Source organism: Pan paniscus, chromosome 8 (assembly GCF_029289425.2).
Source record: "Pan paniscus chromosome 8, NHGRI_mPanPan1-v2.0_pri, whole genome shotgun sequence".
NCBI classification, from domain to species: domain Eukaryota; kingdom Metazoa; phylum Chordata; class Mammalia; order Primates; family Hominidae; genus Pan; species Pan paniscus.
Window position 1 is genome coordinate 46,922,623 of NC_073257.2, and position 23,594 is coordinate 46,946,216.

At 40.8% G+C, this 23,594-nt stretch overlaps 1 protein-coding gene across 32 annotated transcripts in view; it reads right to left on the bottom strand.

Annotated features, from left to right (window-relative positions):
* PARD3 (par-3 family cell polarity regulator) overlaps positions 1-23,594 on the bottom strand; it is a 707,905-nt gene that overhangs the window by 175,781 nt on the left and 508,530 nt on the right. The gene's annotated exons all lie outside the window — the stretch shown is intronic.

A 23,594-nucleotide genomic window follows, 5' to 3' on the forward strand; every position in this document is an offset into this window, starting at 1 on the left:
GATGTTTCAAAAAAGAAATATTTTATAGACAGTCACACAACTAAGCATTCAGAAATAATTAAAGTATATTGAGTGTTTCTTTCTGAAGAATAACAGCAATCTGGCTTACTGTGACAATTTCATATCAAAAAAGAGGGTCAGGCCCAGTGGTTCACGCCTGTAATTCTAGCACTTTGGGAGGCTGAGGCTTTGGGAGGCTGAGGCAGAAGGACTGCTTGAGCTCAGGAGTTCAAGACCAGCCTGGGCAACATAGCGAGACCTTGTCTCTACTAAATACCAAAACAATCAGCCAGGTGTGGTGGTGTGCACCTGTAATCCCAGCTACTCCAGAGGCTGAGGCAGAAGGATGGCTTGAGCCTGGGAGTTCGAAGCTGTGTGAACCATGATTGCGCCACTGTGCTCCAGCCTGGGAAAAAGAGGGAGACCTTGTTTCAAAAAAAAAGAAAAAAAAAAAAAAAGAAAGAAAGAAACAGAGAGGAGAAAAGGGTCCCAAAGTTGACATAAAAGAGAAAAAATTATTTCTATTAATGGCTTGGTTGATAGCATTGATTTTTTTATTAATACAAATCTGATTTCCAATACTTGTCTACATATGAATTAAAGTATATGTGGGCATATCTCATCTGTTGATTAAAGTAACACTGTGTTTGAAAGGGGTCTCTAAATATGGAAAGCAAAGTATTCTTAAAATGTTAAAACAGAAAAAAGGTAAAACACCACCACCACTACTTTAAAAATTACATATATTATTATACAGTAATCAAAAACTGACTGTAAATTAACTTTATAAAGCAAATCTATCCTTAAAATTAAATTTTTGATCACTGCAGTTGCAAAAAAGAAAAATAGAAAATTCTCCAGAACTGAAATCCAGAATCTGACCACATTTCACAAGGTATAAAATACATGCTATGCATTTAAAACTAATAAATACAAAACATTAAAAATAAAAGACTTTGCACTATTTTTGTCAATATATCAATAATGCCTCAGAATTATGCAAAATGATGGGCTTTACAGAATGAATGAATAAATGAAAAAATATTAAAAACTGATACATCTCAGGAGAAGTGAACAAATAAAACTTCACACTCATTCATCAGACAAAAATGTACTGAGCATCTACCATGCAGTCAGGGCTTATTTGGGACACCCAGGCTATAAACAGTAAACAGAGCACATTAGGTCATTTCAACTGCCATAGAGCTTCTACTGCTTATACTCAGGTAACGAATTAGCATATAACACATCAGAGTGCACAGTGCTAAGGGGGAAAGCAAAGCAGAGTAAGGAGACCAGGAGTGACGGGGAGGGTGATGGCCTCTCTCCTAAGTCGACATGTGAGCAGAGATCTGAGCTAGAGGGAGCCAGCCACATTGGCATGAGTCAGCAAGGCAGAGGAGCAGGCAAGTGCCAAGGCCCTGAGACACAGGCAGGCTGAGTGTCTTTGAGGAATGGCAAGGGCCATTCTTGCCTATTCCAGTGATAGGGCTAGAATGGGAGAGAAAAAGAGAAGGCAGCAGGAAATGAAGAAGAGCAGCATCAGGGGGCAGACCACATGGATTTTGGATTTTACTGAGATGACATGAAAAGCCACTGAAGGATTTGGAACAGAGGAGCAGCACTGGTGACATTTTAACGACCCTGGATGCATGTGAAGAACTGCAGGTGAAAAGCTGAAACCAAGGAGAACGGTCAGGAGGCTATGGTGATGAACCAGCTGGTAATGGAGGACAGTGAGAGAAGTGCTTAGTTTCTGGACATATTTTCACAGCAGCACCAATAAAATTTGCTGATGGGGAGGTCATGGACGTTAGGGAAAGAGAGTCACTGATGATTCCAGGGTTTTAGCCAAGCAACTGGAAGAAAGGAGTTACCGTCCAGCAAGATATACAGGGCCAGGGAAGGAAAAGGTTTGGAGGACTTGGGGGTGAAGATGTCATAACGGCAAAAATTCAAGGGACAGCATAGGGCTGGATGGATTAATCTGAGTGTCAGCAGACAGCATTTAAAGCCAGGGCATTCACTTCGTCCTGGAAGTTCTGCAACACTGAGGCATCTCCAAGTATAAAATGTACAAATCCTAACTTCCAGAAAAGCATAAGTTCAAATTTTAATACATCATTTTACTTATAATGAGGTATTCCGAAGGTAAACCATTTGAACCATTTAGTGTTTCTGTTCATAAATCTTTCAAATGATACAGTGTTGCCATGTTGACTTACTGATTTTTAAGACATTGTGCTGGCTCACATTCCTACATCCCAAATGACAGAAATACAACTCTGCACCATAATTGAGAAACACCATGCTGTGACACAGAGAACAATCTACTCTCTATCTGTACCAAAAGGTACAGTTTAGTCTTTAAGAAATAGTGTACATATGCTCCTTTAGTAATGGTGAGGAAAGATTTAGATTGGTTCATTTTGCATGTTTTAAAACAGTGTAGATATTTTCAGCCAAAAGCTAATGTTGAGTTAATTAGCTATGTTAAAATCTTTGTAGAAAATGGTATTGGTCCTACATTGTTAAGAAGGTTTCAGTTTGCCCACAGTCTCATATATATATGAACTCAGTCAATCAACTTTCATCTTTTTCTCTTAAGTACGTATGACATTTTTTAAAGAGTAGATTCCTGATTCATACTTAAGGATTGCATATTTTCCCACTGTGTTTGGTATTAAAATATTAATTAGTTTCCTAGACCACCCCCTAATCACTGGAATAACTATTTTTTGTAAATGTATTACCAAACTGTTACAACGCACTTTCCTTTTTTAAGAGTATAGATTTGGCCAGGTGCAGTGGCTCATGCCTGTAATCCCAGCATTTTGGGAGGTTGCCGTGGACAGATCACTTAAGGTCAGGAGTTCAAGACCAGCCTGGTCAACATGATGAAACCCCGTCTCTACTAACAATACAAAAATTAGCTGGGCGTGGTGGTACACGCCTGTAGTCTCAGCTAGTCAAGGGGCTGAGGTGTAAGGACTGCTTGAGCCCAGGAGATGGAGGCTGCAGTGATCCATGATTGTGCCACTGCACTCCAGCCTGGGTGACAGAGTAAGACCTTGTCTCAAAAAAAGAATACAGATTCAAGATTAATGTATGAAAATTAAAGAAACCATATGTAAAACGTTTATAGGTCAGAATTGGACATTTCTTTTAGTAATTGCTTTAGTTAATAAATTATGTGATTTCTTTAAGGTATACTATAAAATCACAGCATATTACTTTATAATTGGGGCAAAAATGGATCACTCACAGCTGTAATATTTTGACAAATGAAATCAACTGTAAATAAAAAATACACCAGCCATTCTAAAATGTAAAAAAGAAAAAGAAGTATCTATACCCATATTCACCCTAATAGCCAATATTACTGTACTTCCTAATTTATAGTTGCTTAATTCCTGAAAAGGGGAGGGAGTCATTGAAAAACTTCACCTACACATATACTCGCAAAGACAGTTTCACAGCTGAAATCGGCAATCAACCTATGAAGACAATCACTTAATAGCAAAATGCTCAAAAACCTGGAAGATATCAATTATTTGTATGTTATCTTTTAAAAGCCATGGATGAATGTCAGGTGAGCCACCTTCCAAGAAACAGCATAGCTGAAGAAATACTGTGCTAATGGTTGCTCTAGGACCAAACCCATTCTCAGCACAGAATCGGAGTTTTGCAATCTGCTCTGACTCACACAAACGTTCAAAGAGAAAACTTTACTACCTAGCAGGTGTCAGGCTGAAAGGTAAAGTGGCCACCTACACTGGTACCTCAGGAAGAATTTGCTAGTCATGCCTTAAGTCATATTAAAATAGAAGAACGACCTTCTTTTTTGGAGACAGGGTCTCACTCTGTCACCCAGGCTGGAGTGCAGTAGTGCAATCCAATCTCAGCTCACTGCAACCTCCTGGGCTCATGCCTTCTTCCCACCTCAGCCTCCTGAGTAGCTGGGACTACAGGTGCATGGTACCTACCATGCTCAGCTAATTTTTGTATTTTTGTTGGTAGAGATGGGGTTTCCCATATTGTCCCTGCGGGTCTTTTTTGCGGGGGAGGATGTTGGGGGACATAGGCTTGCTCTGTTGCCCAGGCTAGAGTGCAGTGGCGCTATCTCAGCTCACTGCAACCTCCGCCTCCCAGGTTCAAGTGATTCTCCTGCCTCAGCCTCCCAAGGAGCTAGGACTACAGTCGTGCACCACCACACCTGGCTAATTTTTGCATTTTTAGTAGAGGCGGGGTTTCGCCATGTTGGCCAGGCTGGTCTCAAACTCCTGGCCTCAAGGGATCCACCCGCACCAGACTCCCAAAGTGCTGGGACTACAGGTGTGAGCCACTGCATCTGGCCAGATCTTAATAATAATAATAATAAAAAGTAGAGGGATAAAAAGAAAATACCTTTAAAATGTTGAGATAAATGAAAAATTGCTTAGTTGCTTAGAGGTAGTGCTGCATTAGGAGTGAAGGTACACTTTTAAAAATGCCACACTCCACCAGAAACTCCTTCACAGAAAGATGCAGTGAGCTAACCCTGTCTTATTCAGAGCAGAATTGATTGTAACACGTCTTAAATGTATGGCTTTCTTCATAAAGGACACAGCAATGTCTTCATTCAGCTAATGTAATCTCAAACTAATCTGCTAAATGGGTTTTACAATAATGCGTTATAAATGAGATCACTGCTGTCTGCCAGATCAGCCATATGTACCATTACAGTGAACAATGATGGACAAAACCTGAACTTGAGGATGAATGGGGAAAGCAAAAAGCAAACAAAATGACAACAAAGGATGGCAACAAATTCTACTGTTTTTATAATGAAATAAATGTCATTGAAAAGTAACTACTGGCAAGTTTCCTTGCTATTAAAACCATCATTTGGGTTTTCAGCAAAGCAACATAACTCTCTCTGCAGTATGAATACTATTGAAATATTTTACTATTTAAATAGTAATATTTCCGCTGCTACCAAAATTAGAGGTCTTTAGAAAAAAATTACACGGAATAATAATGGATAGCATCCTGCGATAAATAAAAATACAATTAATTTTGTAATGAATGTGTTTTTCCTAATACCATACTTTGAAACATGATACAGTGTTTTAAAAAAAGTCTTAAAAATCTGCTGCCATATTTAAAAATAGATGAACAGAATATCCGGAACCAATTATCTTGTAAGGTTTAGCAATAGTCTTTAAAATAAGTTTTTCTTCAAAACACCCCACTGAAATGTCACCTAGAAATCTGTTATTTCTCACTGCTAATTACCTAGGTCTTCATGTCTAAGAAGTCTTTGCTACACCGCATGTCTATTTACCCAAAGAAATTTGTAGGTTATGTGATACTGCTTGGTTGGGGAAGAGAATTTAAAATGAATCAAATATGAGTTCAATGTCAGCTACCGGAAGCCACATATCCTCTGCAAACGCCCAACTCCTGCCCTGGAGTGGTCAATATAGTCACTAGTTCAGTATTCTGCCTTGTGTCTGACCCTTTCTACATATTTGCACTATCACATGACCCATTCTGTCCTTTTCTTCAGGAATTCATTTTTTCTTTCTGGAACTTTCCTGCTGTTTTTGAAGACCATGTGTTTGTACAGCCATTGCATAACCTGTCTTTGACCATGGCCAGCTGTGGTAATGCTGTCATCTGTCCTAAAGATCCTTGAGAGATACCAGCTGCCCAATGAGCTGGCCTCAAGATCCTGTACAGCAAAAGCACATACCCTGTCCTGTGTCATTCCTGTGTCTCAATCCAGTTCTCTGCATAGTCCAGAGCACATTATTCACTCAAATCAAAACAAACCCATGAACTTTTCATATCATTCCTCTATTCCTCTGAGTCATACACATCACCTAACTGGTTTTTGATCCAAGTTTCTCTGGGAAACTTTTAATTGATTCTCGTGCTTTTTCCACATTCTTGGTGCAGAACTAACTTCCCTCAACCAATTACCCTGGTCTCTAACACAATAACAGACTTATTTTTGTTTAAAGTCCTAATAGGTAGTTGCTCTAAATTTTATTCAAAGGAAAAAAAATCTAGCCATATATCTTTGTAGATTGTCCTACTACACTCTTGTCCATATGCACTGAAGATGTATGTCCACATGTTTCTGAAAATCAAAGAAGATTAAAAATCCCACTGCAAGCTAGGACAAGGGTTCAGTTCAGCTTGTAGCTAGTTTAAAAGGTCTTAATTGGTCTGAACTTGGATACGCCTAAGAGAAAATGAAATTCCAAGACCTATGAAGTTCACTTTGTGTAATTCCTAAGTGAGACATAATTATGCACTTGTTGAATGTTCTTTTGATTATTTAATTACACTTAGCTAGAATTTATTGAATTCTTATTATGTGCTTTTATCTCATTGATTCCCACAACCAGCATGCAAGACAGGTGTTATCATCCTCATGCTTAGGGGAAACCTCAGTAAGCACAGGGGCTTGAAGGATTTGTCAGGTCATATAGTGAGTGAGTAGCAAAGCTAGAATTCATACCCAAGACACTTTTTACCACAGCCAGACACCTCGTAAGCTTTAGGAACCAAAGATAGTGACTCTGTGCTCTCACACTGAAAGTAGCTGGTTAATAAATCTATGTTTAAATACATGAGATAGAACTGGGTGCACTGGCTCATGCCCGTAATCCCAACACTTTGCGAGGCCAAGGCAGGAGGATCACTTGAAGCCAGGGATTCGAGACCAGCTTGGGCAACAGAGCGAGGCTACCCTCTCCACCATCAATCAATGAGTAAATCTTGCATTGCCGGTGGAAATTAGGTCCAAAGGACATTGTTCCTGAATAGAACTTATCTCGGAAGGCCAGGGATTTGAAGGCAAGGCCAGGAACTGCTCCTAATCATTGCAAAGGATCAGAAAAACTGCCCATATACCCATTCACAGGATGCTGCCAACCTTTCTAAATGCAGTGACACTCCAAATGTCAAAATCATCTGTGCTGACATATGCAAATACTGTCAGGCAACAGCAGAAGCACGTCAAACTGCCCAAACCCATTCAGAGGGTAAAATAACAAGGAATTCACTGCATGCAGTTATCATTTGTAATGACATGCTCATGGATTCTGGCCACATTTTTTGTACCTCAGCCTCCATTTTACAAATGGGAAAAAGAAAAAGAAAATAAGTCACTTCTAATATGTCCTTCCTGTACAGGATCTTACATATTTTAGTGTCATTTTAAGAAATCGCTACCATGAAAGAGTACTGATTTGCTCAGCAGTAGATTGTGGCAATGCTGGATGAATCAGCGAAGAGGAGGTTGATTATGAAAAGCAGAAAGCTCCTATTTAGGCAAAAAAGCATCTTGGTAATCAACAATGATGAGAGAGGAGCCTGAGAAAGGGTACATGACAACTTGATAGCGCTTTTGTAAGACAGGATGCTGTTTTAAGTTGGTGGAGTTTGGCAGAGGTTCTCTTTAAAAGGAAATTCACAAACTTGAGAATAATTATTTGATTGTGTACTTTTCATCAGTGCCAATCTGATTAGATTTAAATAAAATAAATTTGTATTGCTTGGCATCTTGGGAAAAAGAGGTAACTTTATTATTATTATTATTTTTTTTTAAGAAAAAGCAGCTTCTACTTAACCAAGCTAGAACAATCTTTAAATGTGCAATGCAAACTTAATGAATAACATATCCCTTTCAGGACTCCCATTAAATGTCCTTATAAGTGCACTCCTACTCCAGCATAGCCTGTGTTAGCTAATCAAGGATGCACTGATATGCCTCGTAACCTGACACTTCAGAAGTCCTAGAAGCATATGGAACAAGGAAATATTAAAGCAACAGATGAGGAATCGGAAATAGGGGGGACAAAGGGAACCGAGCACAAAATCAATTTTGACTTTACAAGAATCACCACAAACTCCACAGATCTAAAAATCAAACAAATAAACAAAAAACTGTGGGACTCAAATATAAAGATTTAAGAGAAATAAAAGCAAACACAGTAATCCTTCAAAACACAAGATAAATACACAAATCACTGAAATAATACATATAATCTATACTTACAGCCATTCTAGTAAAATGAAAGAAGATGAGTGAAAGCATATCTTAATTATGATGCTGAAGCTTTTTGGACATCAACTAGCTGATAGACAAGAAGACATAATTTCTGCGGCAAAATATTCCCTCTTTGCAAAAGATATACCTTGGCTTGATGCACTTTATTTTTTTCAAATTATACCTACCTAGGTAATCAAACCACACTAATCCCATAACCCCAAATACCCAAATGCAAATAATAATCACATTATATTTCTGTTTCCCCCAACTAAATTGACGTTATTATAAAATATATACAAACATACTATATATATATATACTTTAAATATAGTAAAAGCACAGAATTCTGATTTTTCTAAATGCTTAATTTGGCATTGAAATCAGTCATGTCCACTTAAAATGATTTGGAGAGTGTCTTTCACACAACTACTTCTGTGGATCCTTTCTTTATGACTATATTCCTAATTCTTGCGCTGTTCATTTTAATGCATTATTGTTTCATAATACAATACTACAAATTGCAAATTACATTTGGCTCAAGGAGTGATTATGAAAAATACTATCACTGCTGCCTTTGCTCGACTAACTCTGATAATAATGAGAGATTGATTGAGCTTTAAGCAGCCCAAGTGATGAGAAGGGTCAATTTGAACATTTCTATTAAGCTTCTTTTGTTAAACCCAACACTTTGCCAGGTCAGAGGCAAATAATCATACCCTACATCTGGTTACCATGGTTTTCCTTTTCCTAAAGCAAGGGAACAATTTAGTAAGTGGTACTGCCCTGAAGGCAGTCCCCATAAGAAATGCTAATGAGACCTAAGTCACAAAAACACATCCATTTAAAAGGGCACTTGAAGGAAGAAAAAGGAAAAGGTGGAATGATATTTCACTACACACCTTTCTCTAGGACAAACAACAGGAGGTATTCAATAACAAAGATAATAATTCGGGTTGCCATCTGCCTAGCTAATCAAATGGCTATCCAGGTTGTAAATGCTTATGAGGTAGTACAAACACACGCACAAGGTAAGGATATCTTTTTTTGAGTTATAAACATCCACCCTCAATTAAATATGCATTGTGATTCAAATTCTATGTTTCAACTACTGACAGGAAGTGATACACATACATACGTTACAGCAACTGAAACACCTTCAAATATTTTCTTACCCTTGTATGTTCATAGAGCAGACGAAAGTCACAAAGACAGACAAATAATGTGATCATTAAAGTTTTGGGATTGGTGGTGGGGAAGCCCCAGGCTCTTTGCATAGCTTCTGGAAACTTTGAAAGATTAAAGCTTCCCTAAAGATCTCATTATCTGTAAAGTTAAGGTGTCCGTCAGCACTTTATTCTGTTGATTAGAGGAAACAATTTCTTTTGATTCACATTTCTTAGCGAATGCTCTCTACAGAGTAAATTAAGAGGTGCAGATTTTCTTTTTATTTATCTTTAAGTTAATTCGCATATTCAGATTCTACATTAGGGAGCTGACATGTTTTTAAGGCCCAATAAAGGGCTCTGTGGACAAACTGCTAAGATTTGGAGACTAAACCTAATTCTTAGAACAGGAAAGAAAAAATTCCCACAGAGGGAGCAGGTTCAAGTCAAGAGGCAAACACCCGCCATCTACCTGTGTCACAATGCCCTTTTGAAGAAAAAGGGACTAGAGGTCACATATTTGCTTAAAGTCACCATCTGTGCAGCATGCCTGTATCCTGGAGAGTTTAACACACAGAGAAAGCTGGGCATGGTAGATCACACCTGCAATACTAGCACTTTGGGAGACAGGGGTGGGAGGATCCCTTAGGACAGGAGTTCAAGACCAGCATGGGCAACATAGTGACACCCCACCTCCACAAAAACTCAAAAATTAAAAAACACATACAGAAAATGATGGCGAGCCACCAAAAAAAAGTCAATGGCTCTCTTCCAGAAAAGATCCTTCACTCTTTGTGCTGTGGTTTCTCTCTACCAGGATGTACAGCACTAAATATTATTTACGACTCAACTGTGGTTAAGAAACCATCTGAAATCCTGGGGTGGGTGAAGCAGCAAGGGGTCAGAACACGGAGATGTGCTGTCTCATCTCCAGTCTGAATGCTGCTCATGTAAAAGGGACAAGAAATTCGGCAAATGTCAAACCACCACATTCTTCCTTATTTGACCAAATAGTTCAACAAGCGTCCAAATATACAACTTGTCGATTTGTGCACTGGCCTGGAATTCCTCTCATCCCATTTCCATCTTCTCAGAACTGTCACGTCTGCACTGCCTGCTGTGTGGTCTCAGTCCCTAGGCTGGCTCACTGGCCATCACAAGCAAGGGTAAAGTTCTGGGGGAAGCAGATCCTGTTTATCTAAGACGGAATCCTGGAACTGAAGGCAATGCTTCATCATTGCCTTCAGTCTCATTTTCTGAGTCTCCTCCAGTCAGAGCTGCTTTTGCAGGATATCATTATGTTGCTTTTCCCTGGCTGCAGGTGGAAACTATCTTGTCTAAACTAGTGTGTATACTCATGACGTATTAGCAAAACTCACTTCACTGGGGACAGTATATACACAAATCTCAGTGGGTAGAAATAACCTATATATCTTTTTTTAGCAAAGGAGTTCAGAGACTCTATTGAGGAAATAATTCAGGCATAATTAAGTTAAGGGCAGAAAACCCTGTGAAGAGGAACTTAGTGAACAACATGAGCAGACAGATGTACCCTGCCTTAAAATTTCAAAAGCCTTCCATACTCATTCTTTCATTTAGTTCTTAAAATTAAATGTGAAGAACGCGGAAAGAAGGAAAACTGAGGCTGATATGTTTAAATGCCAGAGGCAGTGGGGCAGGATGGGGCTGAGCTAGCTGGGTTGGGCAGGGAAGGCTAGAAAGTCTAAATCCCAAATTCTCTCTACTACAGTATACTCATCTCTCTCTGATTTACCTCCACTGCTTTCAATGACTAGGTTCTTCACTTAGATTTACACATTAAGAGTTCATAAAGTAAACTATATTATATTTTAAAATAAGTTATTGACGGCCCAACTATTAGCCTTTGCACAAAGAACACGTTGGACTAGAGACAGGGTCTTGCTCTGTTGCCCAGGCTGGAGTGCAGTGGTGCAATCATAGCTCACTGCAGCATCAAACTCCTGGGTTCAAGAATTCTGCCGCCTCAGCCTCCTGAGTAGCTGGGACTATAGGCACGTACCACCACACCCAGTTAATTTTTAAGTTTTTTGTAGCGACAAGGTCTTGCTATGTTGCCCAAGCTGGTCTCAAACTCCTGAGCTCAAGCAATCCCTGTCTCGGCCTCCCAAAGTGCTTGGATTAAAAGCATGAGCTCATACCTGACCAACTCATTATTTATTATACTAAAATTATATTAAAATAAACTTTATAAAGATCACTATGTAAGAATCTTTAACTAGACTGTAAAATACGTGGATGTGGGAAATGTAACTTGGACTCTTAAATGTCTACCAAAATGCATGATGTGATTATTTCTCAATACAGAGTAACAATCAGTACATGCTGATAGTGGAGGGGCTTGAAAGTATCAGACATAAAAGTATCAAAGCATTCCATCTAAGTCCCAGAAGACAAGATCTAACATGCTAGAACAAGAATACTTTGGGGGATATTTTCAAAGTAATCACAAGAGAGTTAGGCACCATGGCATGTTCCTATGTTCCTGTAATCTCAGCTACTTGGGAGGCTGAGGTCAAATGAGTTTGAGAACAGCCTGGGCAAAGAGCAAAACCATCTCTTAAAAACAAACCAACCAACTGACCAACAAACAAGACCCACAAGACTAAAAAGACACCAAGGTCACTACAACCAACATTAAAACACCATGATAAACAGCCTCACTCAGCCTGGGCGTTGTGGCTCACAACTGGAATTCCAGCACTTAGGACTGCTTGAGCCCAGAAGTTCAAGACCAGCCTGACAACACAGTGAGACCACGTCTCTAGAAAATATGCAAAAATTAGCCGGGTACGGTGGCGCACGCCTGTCGTCCTAGCTACTCGGGAGGCTTAGGTGGGAAGATTGCTTGAGCCCAAGAGTTTGAGGCTGTGATGAGTTATGATCACGCCACTGCACTTCAGTCTCAGTGACAAAGCAAGACCCTGTCTCTAAAAAAAATAAGTAAGTAAATAAATAAGAGCTTAACTCTAAAATCAAAAAGACTTGGGGTATTTGATGTGTGATAACTGGCACTATTAAATTATAATAAAACTACTGTATAAAAAATAGTAATAGCAAAGATAAAATGCAATCATTTTTTAAAACACGTAGCACACTGCTGGCAGAAATCATCACTGAATATGTAACAGACACTATTTCCTAACAAGAATATCTAAACATTCATCTCCTCCTCCATTTCCAGGTAGCTACTCTAGTCTACCTCAGTTTGGAAGCCCATGACCATTTCAGTGGTAGCATTTTCCATCATTTGTGGTCTGTTGTGTGTCTTTTTGGTTAAATGAAAATGATCTGGCCAGTGGTGGTTAGTTTTGGCCAGCACAATAAAGTAAGGGTGGACAGCAGCCCAGAGTTACAAAGCAGCTGCACTTTCAGAGGCCCGAGGCCACCTGGCTTCAGAGCAGTGAGCTGGAGAGGCAGGTGCTGCAAGCTGCTCACCCAACATCCATTCTCTTCTTTCTCCTTACTAGTAAAACCCTGATGTGGCTGGGAGAGGAAATGTACCTATTCGGGATCAAACTACATTCCCCAGCTTCCCTTGAAAACAGGAGCTGAAGATAAAAGACAGTAGTTAAGAGCATGGCCTCTGGAGCCAGAATCCTGGGTTCAAATTCCAGCTCTGCCTCTTCCTAGCATTATGCTGTTAACTGGCTGTGAGGGGCAACTCATTTAACCTCTTTAAACCTCAATTTCCTCTTTGGTAAAATGTAACCATCCTCACAGATTTATTGTGAAGATGAAATGAATTATTCAGCCCTGTGTGTTGGCACGTAAAAACACTAAATAAATATGAGCTATTTTATTATCATTGTTATCCTTAATTTCTGGTTCACAGAAACTGATGAGTGGCACTTCTGGAAAAGATCCAGAGAAAGAAGCTGACTTAGCTAGAGTTGTAACCCTGAGAGTTGTGACACTGAGGATAGAAACGCATGTTAAGACACTCACGTTCACAGCAGCCTTATTACAACAGCTAGCGTGCATCGACGTGGGAATGGATAAACGAAATGACGTATATACATACAATAAAATACTACTCAGCTTCAAAAGGAAGGAAATCCTGACACACACTACAACACGGATGAGCCTCGAGGACATTATACTAAGTGAAATCAATCAATGGCAAGAAGATAAATACCGATTCGGCTTATATGAGGTAGCTTAAGTAGTCAAACTCATAGAGACAGAAAGTAAAGTGGTGGTTTCCAGGGGCGGGGGAAGAGGGAACTGGGGAGATAGCGGCTGATGGGTACAGAGTTTCGCAAGATGAAAGGCGTTCTGGAAACTAATGGTGGCGGTGAAGTGCACAACAACGTGAGCACACTTACTGCTGCTGAACTAAACGGCTTAAAAATGGCTACAGTGGTAAATATTAGGTATATTTCACCACGATTTAAAATGATAACAACAATAAAATACAGATTAAGGATGGCTGAATAAAAAGGAGGTGGTGATGCTGACAACACTCTGAGGCGACCATATGATCTTTGGACTTCCAATCCCCAGACTTAATGAGACAAAATAAAACTCTGGCTTGTTTAAGCCACAAGTATTTGAGTCTGTGCTACAACCAAGACAATTTCTTACAGATCAAGGCATGGAGATAAGCAAGCAAGGAGTGTCTGCTTTCATCTATTTGGCTTCCCAGTGAGAGAAAATAATACATCCTTTGTAACATCTTTGGAAATGCTCCCATCTTCAGATCAATACCTAACTTGTTCAGTCTTATAGTTCCCAACAACTGATTTTGTCAGGATGGCACCCTCAAAGTCAACCCACAGTGGCCAACAGAGTGCGAGAAGGAGCCCAGTGCCTCCCAAAAGGCTAAGAGCAGAACTAATTGAGACAACTGCAAATAAACACCAATAGATATTCAGGCCAAGGCTGCTATTCCAGCTGACAAAGACTGTCAGTACTGAAGACAAAAGGAAAACAACAATCCATGAGTCAGAACTGATTTTCATTTTCTCTTCATTGTTTCTGATGCTATTTGGGTACTCTCCAGTTGGTGATGGCTTCATGCACTTTCTATTATGTTGGCTGTTAATAAGAGCTTTCTCTCTAATCAGACGGCTGTCCACCAGCTGTGTGTATAGACAACGGTGGAAGACACTTCTAAAGGGAGAGGTCTTTTCCCTTTGCTGACCAGACTAAATGGAAACTGGATAAAAATGTTGCTTTTATGACTCAGAGAACGTCTGTCTTACAAGATAATGTTTAAAGAAATTCTGTCAAATAGACAGGAGTGTAGCCAAAGAGTAAAGCATAGAACTTTGAGAATAAAAGATAATAAGACCTGCATGGATAAAACTAATTTGAATGTGGGACCTTCTGAAAAAGGAGTTCCACAGGAAAAATGCTATATAAATTTTTCTGTTTGTTCATTAAAATTAAGAAAGATAAAATCTTAGTGGTAACCCATTTAAAGACTGTAATGGTATCTAACTATCACCAAAATTACCAAACAATAGCTAACTGGTTACATGGTCTACCTTTTTAAAAACAATACTTAGTTCATAATACTTTATTACTGAAAATAAAAAAGAAAATCAAAATTGTGTCACAGTAGGAAAAACATATAAGTCTACACTTTCCTGGGAAATACACTTTCAGAAATAATTCCAGTTAAAATGTTTCCGAATGCAATAACCAGAGAGTACATCATACACAGAATGACTCACAAAATTAAAAATGCATGTACAAATAAAAAGTTCACATTAATAGTTTGAACATACTAAGGACTTTATGTCCCTTTGGATAGACATGAAAGATGGACACTGTTGCCCTGAAAAACAAAGATATCCGCAAATCATAGTATATTTCAATTTTTTTGGAAGTCATGGGAATAGAAGCATTCACGAATCTTGGAAAAAACAAACCCTGGGAAAACACAGTCTGGAAATGTATGCGAGTACATAGTGGGGGCTCCTGATTATGTGTTATAATGGTTAAATGTCACAATATTGGAAAAGAAAAGCTTCCTAAAAAGGTAATTTTGGCCAGGCATGGTAGCTGACACCTGTAATCTCAACACTCTGGGAGGCAGAGATGGGAGGATCACTTAAGGTCAGGAGTTCAAGAGCAACCTGGATAACAAAGTGAGAAAACATCTCTACAAATAAATGAATGAATGAATGAATGAATGAATGTGCATGCCTGTGGTCCCAGCTACATGGGAGGCTGAGGCAGGAGGCTGCAGTGAGCCATGCTTGCTCTACTGCACTCTAGCCTGTCCGACCTGGGTGACAGAGCAAGATCTTGTTTAAAAAAAAAAAAAATGGCAGGGCTGGGGGCAATTTTAAAGCTTGGACTTTGACAAAACAATTTACTGACTATAAGTACTTTTCTTGTTCTGTAAGCATGAGAGAAGACTGGAACTAGGCAGCTAATTTAGAGTAGCTAATGCCACGAAGATCCTTAACCCACAGATACCTCTAGGAAGGTCGTGTTCAGCAGGACAACTCCCAACATACAAGAGAAAGGCAGAGACAGTGAATGACAGTCTCTCACCATGGAGGGTAAGAAGTGATCCTACAGGCAGCAAAATCAATCACCAAATTTATTTTTCCTGCAACTTTTGTTAAGTACTTACAAATTAATTCCTTATATCCTAATAGCTACAATCCTTTGTGAGAATCTGCAATTAGGACTCACCTAATGTCACCTAAAAGGTCATTTCTATTGCTCAAAAACTACGGAAATCTGGCACAGGTTTTGCGCTTGTGTTTGTATCACAGTGCCACGAAAAAAGCTCTGCTTCTTAAAACAGGGATATGCGATGTTCTCAACTTGAACAAGCATTAGCATCAGAGATGCTAGCCACACCTGCATCATATAGAAATATTCAAGTATATCACAGAGTGCTGGGTAACCCTTCAAAATAGGTCCAGTTGACACCTACTGACTAATCACTCTATGTAGCCAAGACCAGGAGGACTTTCTGACCTCTCAGCAGGAACAATGTTGACCACATCATTCTAATTAATTAAAAACACATCCTTGCTTTAATGGCTTTAGTGACTGCACTCTTTTGGTTTTCCTCCTCTCTCTGCAGTGGCCTCTTCTCAGTTACCAACAGCTCCTTCCTCTGCCCCATTCCTGCCCTGAGCGCCAGTGATATTCAAAGGGGCCTTAGAACTCTCTCTGGCCACCTTCTATTACTCCTTCCCTCTATATGCACTTCCCAGACCATCTGTTCACTCACACTGCCATGGTTGCAAGCACCACCTGACATGTCTTTGATTTCCAAATCTCTACAGTGCCAGCCCTTCCCCCTCTTCCACCCTCCAGTTCCCTCCAGGTAGACATATCACAGGCTTATGAGATGCAACATGTCACATGTCCTCCAAATAGGATCCTCTTCCAGTATTTACTAGCCGGTGTGTGACTATCCACCCAGCTGACCAGGCTAAAACTGTGGCAATTCTTTCTTATTGTTCTTTCTCCTTTCTTTTTTTTTTTTTTAACATCAAATCAAATAAGCAAGTCCCCTAGAGTCTACCCGAGAAATACATCTATATGTCTCTGTCCCTACGGCTACCTCCATCACTGGCCACAATTTTTACAAAAGCTGCCTCACAGTTCCTGACATCACTCTGGTCTAGCCCTTCAGTTCACTCTACACACTGTGGTTAGAGGAATCTTTTAATTTTCTAAACACTGTAAACTTTATCAAGCTATTCTCTTGAACGGCTACCCACTATCTTTAGGAGCAGAGTCAAGCCATATCAAGAGTCATTTATGAGAGGCCACCTGCCTCTCCAATGCCTCCAGGTTCCTCATCCCACCCTCGCAAACCGAGAGGATTTCCACCATCTAAATGGTGTTTTTCAAATTTTGTTTTGGAACTCACTGAAGACCTGAAATTGATTTAGTGGCACTTACTTACCATTTTAAAAAAATGAATTGCAGAATATTAGTATCAACAGCAGCAGCTAATACCCACAAAGTACTTACTTTGTACCAGGAGGAGTTCTAAAATGCTTTGTATCTATTAATTCCCATTAGCTTCAAAACAACCCTGTGAGGCAGGTACCATTATTATCCACACTTCACAACTGAAAAAAGTAAAACACAAAGAGGTTAATTAACTGGCCCCACATATAAGGCTGGTGAGCATACAGCTGGGATTTGAACTCAGGACATCTAAATTTAGAGTTTAGGTTCTTAGCCACTACCCTATGCTGCTGCTCAATAAATACATCACACTCCATCACACTGAGAAGGGCAGGTATCACTTGTTCTGTGAAATGTTTACTTTAGCTATCTGTGCCCATACCTGTACACGAGGTTGCAAGGTAGGATGTATTTCTTCTTACAGATGATATCAAAAAAGGTTAAATCCCACTGCTGCAAAACACTCCTTTTTCCCCTTTGAGTTCAGAGAAAGAAGTCAAAACCTCTTTCAGACCTCAGTTTTAATGTCATTTTTCAGAAGAAGGCAGATGGCTTCTAGTCTGCGCTAGGCCCATTTGTGGCAAGTTCCCACAATCTCCCCATCTCCCTTTCACGAGGTCCTGGAGCAGGACCTACTTACTCAGTGACTGTCATGTCTCCTGTATCCACCACTAAATCCCCAACACCTCTAACAGTGCCAAGGATGTAGTAGGCACTCCAGTAAATATCTGTTGAATGTAAGAAACAAATGGTTTTACCTCTCAATTACTAAAATCATCACACCTGCTCCACAACCAAGTTTTAAAAAAAAAAAAATCCACCTGCCCATCATTAGAAACCATTTTTGCCAGGTGAAAAATAAAACGCTCAGAATTTATTTTACTGCCCAGGTGAATTTTTTTTTTTTTCGTGCAAGGCAGGTAAAATTTTATGTGAATGTGTTCTGCCTAAGTGATTATCAATGCTTTGCCACTGTGCTCAAAGTAACATCAGGCAACTGGCTATTGCTACGGCCTAGAAAGAACATCAAAGGAAAATTTCCATCCTGTTAGAGTACCTACTTGCAGTTGATCTAAACTTTACTTTCTCAAAATTGTTCCAGAATCAAGATATCCTGAGATAAATTAAACAGATGTCATCACTTTCTCAATTAAGAAAATGATTTTATTCTTGACACTGAGCTTAAGACCTCCATTCCAAAAAAAAAAAAAAGGAAAATATTTTTACTACTATAAAAGGAGATAAAATTTTTAAAAAGGAAAGAAACCTGAAATTCTAGGAATAGAAAAGTTCAACTTGGGATGTTTTCCTAATAGCTAAAATCAGCTATAAGAGCAGGAATTCGATAAAATGTTTTTTTTTTTTTTTTTCCTCTACAATCTTCAGTTAGTGGAAATTTACAAAGGTCAGGTTTGACACATGTGAGACAGGTGATGCTGAGCTTGAATAGCCTCCCAAGGAGCAAAGCCCTGAGAGGTGAGCCAGTGTACCCACCAAGGATCAGGTAATTGTGAGCTGGGCAGCACTGACAGGGCATGGGTTGAGGTAGAGAGGAAGACAAGGAAACAGAGGAATGAGCAGAGGATGCAAAAACTGCTAACACAGTCTGCGGAAAAGAAGAATGACCTCATAATTGTTTTGATAGGGAAAAATAAGAGGCAGCAATGGTGGAGCAAGATAGAGGTACAAGGTGGCATGCAGTGAGGAAAGGGGAAAATGAGGGTGGGAACAGGAAGAGGCAGAGAATGTGCAGCACAGAGCCACCTGGAAGGAAGAGAGCCGGAGGAAAGAGGGCATTGTTTTAAAATCATCCTCGTTTGTGTTCTGGAGCAGGGACGGCTGCCATCCCATCTACACAGACAGATCTGAGAGTCTGTGAAGAGGGAGAGGAATGAGACAGCTGGGAAATTTTTCATTAGCAGTAAAAATCCTTAAGAATTATTTTGGTGCCAGGCATTGTGTTCCATGCCTGTAATCCCAGAACTTTGGGAGGCCAAGGTGGGAGAATCACTCGAAGCCAGGAGTTTGAGATCAGCCAGGGCAACAAAGTGAGTCCCCATCTCTACAAAATTAAAAAAAAAAAAAAAAAAGAATTATTTTGGGAAGAGAAGAGACCATAGACAGAGAAAGCTATAGAAATCAAGTAGGAATAAAACGTGAAAGTCAGGTTCAAAAAATACTAACTTCTGCATTTCCAAGCTAGTAACATGTGAGTGCTTTTTTCCATAGCACTCACAATAGCAATGCCATGTCGCATAGCAATCTTGGCTCCCACATAGGTTTTAGGGGTGGCAAAACCTACCCGGAAGGGTAAGAAGGCTCAGATGGTGCAGGAGAGTGTTAGGAACACGGCCTTTGAGGTTGACCATTGTTCAAATTCGGTGTGACTCTACCACCAATCACCTTGTGACCTTGGTAAGTTCTTCTCCACACCTTTATGTTTTAGTTTCTTCATTCATAAAACAGGGCTAAAATTAGTACCTTATAGGGTTATTATGAGGTGTAAAGGGGTTATTGAAAACAATGTTCTCTGCAGTGTCCACCAGTATCAACATGCAATGAATGAATGCTGACTGCTAGCCACAGTATTGGCTACATGAGAAATAGCTTATTGTTTGCCTTAAAAAGTCAGAATGACCAACATACCACCTAACACAATCAGAAATGGAATAAAAACTGATAATAGATCATCCTCTAAATTAGCCAGGAGAGTGGAAATTGAGAAACCTTAATATAGCAAGTTAGAAAAATTTTGTAGTTGGTTTCCATCACTTTAAAGTATCTGTTCAGTTCATTTCAAAGTATCTGTTCCTTTGTATGAGCAGAGACTGTAAAGTTCTTCATTTCCTTTTTTTTAAAAAAAGACTAACATTGTTAGATAATATTGTCATTATAAAAGAAATGGAAGGCACAATATAAATATTATAAATGTCATGGCAGAAGAAACTAAGAAGGTGAGGTTGTCATCAGCCTGTCAAGGCATACCTCAGATTCCAGGCCCCAGGTGTGGGCTGGGCCCTGGTGCCTCTGGAGAAATGTGTGGATACCTAGCAGCGGTAGTGAAAGGGAAACCCCAGAGCACCTCCAGTGGGCGAGGCAGAGGTTGTCTGTAAGTGGCCCATGGCTGGGGCCTTCAGAAGGGAGGCCTTCCACCCGCTCATTTGCTCTGCAGCAGCTGCCCACAAAGCTTGTAAGGAGTAAAACCAGTTTTGACTTCTTTAGAAACAGAATCTTACACAACTCCTAGACTCTGACGTTTTCAGGCGTAGGCAGACATGAAAGGGCAATTTTAACACAAACTCTTTGCTTAAATCTATCACCACTCAACTATACAATCCTCAGCCTGAAAACAGGGAATTTCCCAACATGGAATGTTTAATCTGGTAATCATAATTATCTTTTCTGACAGTCTTATGTAGAGAATACTTAAATCATGGCTGGGCACAGTGGTGCACGCCTGCAATCCTAGTAGTCTGGGAGGCCAGGCAGGAGGATCACTTGAGGCCAAGAGTTTGAAAATACCCTGGGCAATAAAGTGAGACCCCATCTTTACAAAAAGTAAAAAATTAAAAAAAATAGCTGGGCATGGTGACATGCACCTATAGTCCCAGCTACTCAGGAGACTGAGGCAGGAGAATCACCCAGGAGTTCAAGGTTGCAAGGATCATGTTACTGCACTCCATCCAGCCTGGGTGACAGAGCAAGATCCTGTCTCTAAAAAAATTTTTTTGTTAAAAAAATTCAAAATTAAGCTGGGCACGGTAGCTCACGCCTGTAATCCCAGCACTTTGAGAGGCCCAGGTGGGCGGATCATTTGAGGTCCAGAGTTGGAGACCAGCGTGGCATACATAGTGAAACCCCATCTCTACGAAATTAGGTGGGTGTGGTGGCTCATGCCTGTAATCGCAGCTACTTGGGAGGCTGAGGGAAAACTGACTGAACCCAGGAGGCAGAGGTTGCAGTGGGCTGAGATGGCGCCAGTGCACTCCAGCCTGGGTGACAGAGCAAGAATGTCTCAAAAAAAAATCAAAATTAATTTTTTTTAATTTACAAAAATCATCTATGGCTATTTTTAGCAGAATAAAAGAACTTCAATAATAAACCAGGCCAGGCGTGACAGCTGACGCCTGTAATCCTAGCACTTTGGGAGGCCAAGGCAGGGGGATCACAAGGTCAGGAGTTTGAGACCAGCCTGACCAACATGGTGAAACCCCATCTCTACTAAAATTACAAAATTAGCCAGGTGTGGTGGTGCATGCCTGTAATCCCAGCTACTCGGGAGGCTGAGGCAGGAGAATCGCTTGAACCTGGGAGGCAGAGGTTGCAGTGAGCTGAAATCGTGCTGTTGCACTCCAGCCTGGGCAACAAGAGCGAAACTCCATCTCAAAATAATAATAATAATAATAATCCAAATACCATGATGTAGATCCATGGAGCATGAAAGGCTGCTCTTTGGGGACTGTGTGTGCAGTCACAGGTATGTACATATACAAAGGCAGAGACGGCAGTGACATTGCCTTCCAAAGATGGGAACGCCAGCACTGTCCTGGTATGAAGACTTGTCATAATTTGCAAAATTACCCCCAACAGAAGTTTCCAGCATACACTATTCACCGCTGATTCCAAAAGTTTTTTTTTTTTTTTGAGACGGAGTCTCGCTCTGTCCCCCACACTGGAGTGCAGTGACGCCATCTTGGCTCACTGCAAGCTCCGCCTCCTGGGTTCACACCATTCTCCTGCCTCAGCCTCCCAAGTAGCTGGGACTACAGGCGCCCGCCACCACACCCGGCTAATTTTTTTGTATCTTTAGTAGAGACGGGGTTTCACCATGTTAGCCAGGATGGTCTCGATCTCCTGAACTCGTGATCCGCCCACCTCGGCCTCCCAAAGTGCTGGGATTACAGGCATGAGTCACCGCACCCGGCTCAAAAGTTTTATTTATTCATTCACTCAACACTGTTTTAGTCTGGATTTAATCACAAGCAGACCCTGGGACAAGGATTCAGGACAGTGGTTTAAGGGAAGAAACACTTGGGAGAGAAGTGGAGATGCCACAGTGGGGAGGAAAGGCTGTCACAAAGGGATGTTACTGAGCCTGTGAAACTGTGGGTATGGGGAACACAACCCCACAGGCAAACTCTGGGAGCAGGGTAGGGGCTGCTGCCTCTCGACCTGAAATGCACACAGGAATCCCCAGGGTTGTTAAGCTGCACATTCTAATGTCAGCAGATGTGGGCAGGGCCTGGGATTCCACATTTCCAACAAGCTCCTGGTCTGAGGGTGAAGAGTGCAGACCTTATGACTTAGTGCTATAAACCCAACGGCCATGGGGACTGGGGTACATTTACACTGGCGTTGAAGACTGCTCCAAGGTGTTATTCCTGGACACATCCAGCAGGCACAGATGGAAACACAGAGCTGCCTTCCAAGGCTTCAGAGAGGCCTCAGACACAGAGGCAGAGAATGGCCACTGAAGGGGTTTGGCAATGGGCACCTGTTACACTTACTGGGCACTGATGATGGACGCATCATGCAGTCTGCCAGGGATACAGCAGGGGAAAAATGGGTTAACATTCTCTGTCAATGTCAATGTATATTTACATCAAATGAGTGGGATCTATCATAGCTCAGGTAGGAGTGCAAATGTGAAAAATGATGCCAAAAAGTGGGTTAGAAAAGTGTCAGGGTGAGAGGGAGCAGAGTTTGCAATTTTGGCTAGACCCTCTAAAAAGCTGACTCTTGAATAAAGATGTTAAAGGTGCAAGAGTGAACCTAGAAATACCTGAGAAAAGGCTATTCCAGGTAGAGGCAGGATCAAGGGAAAAGGCTCTAGTGGACCCGGTAGGTTCAGGGAAGAGTAAAGTTACCGAAGGAAAGAGCGGTAGGGACAAGGTCAAAGAGGTTGGGGTGGGGGACCAGTTCTGTAGGGCCCTAAGGATTTGGTTTTTGCTCTGAGTGGTGCCGAGGGCTACTGGGGGGTTGAACAGAGGAGGGAAAAGTGTCTTCTGGATGTGGTGGTGAGAATAAACTGCAGGAAGCAGGGGTTGAGGCAGGGAGCACAGTGAGAGGGCTACTGCCTAAGCCAGGAAGACAGGACACAGAGCTTGGACCACTGGGGCACAGTAACAGCGGCGGTGGGGGCTGAAAAGTAGGATTGCAGATGTGTACCAAAAACAGAGCTAATGGACTTTTGCTTTTATACATTCTTAAACTGCTTGTGGGGCATAAGGGAAAATCAGGTGTCAAGGATCACTCCAAAGCTTTGGATCTAACCAACTGAGAAGACAGAACTGCCATTATCTGAGAAAAGGAAGGCTTGCGGGAGCAGTTTGTGGGGAGAGGGAATCCAGCAGTGAGTTGGGAGCATGTGAAGTTTCAAGTGTCTGGTTGATCTCCAAGTGAATGTGTCAAGAAGATGGTTGAAACTACAAATGAAGAGTTCCAAGAAA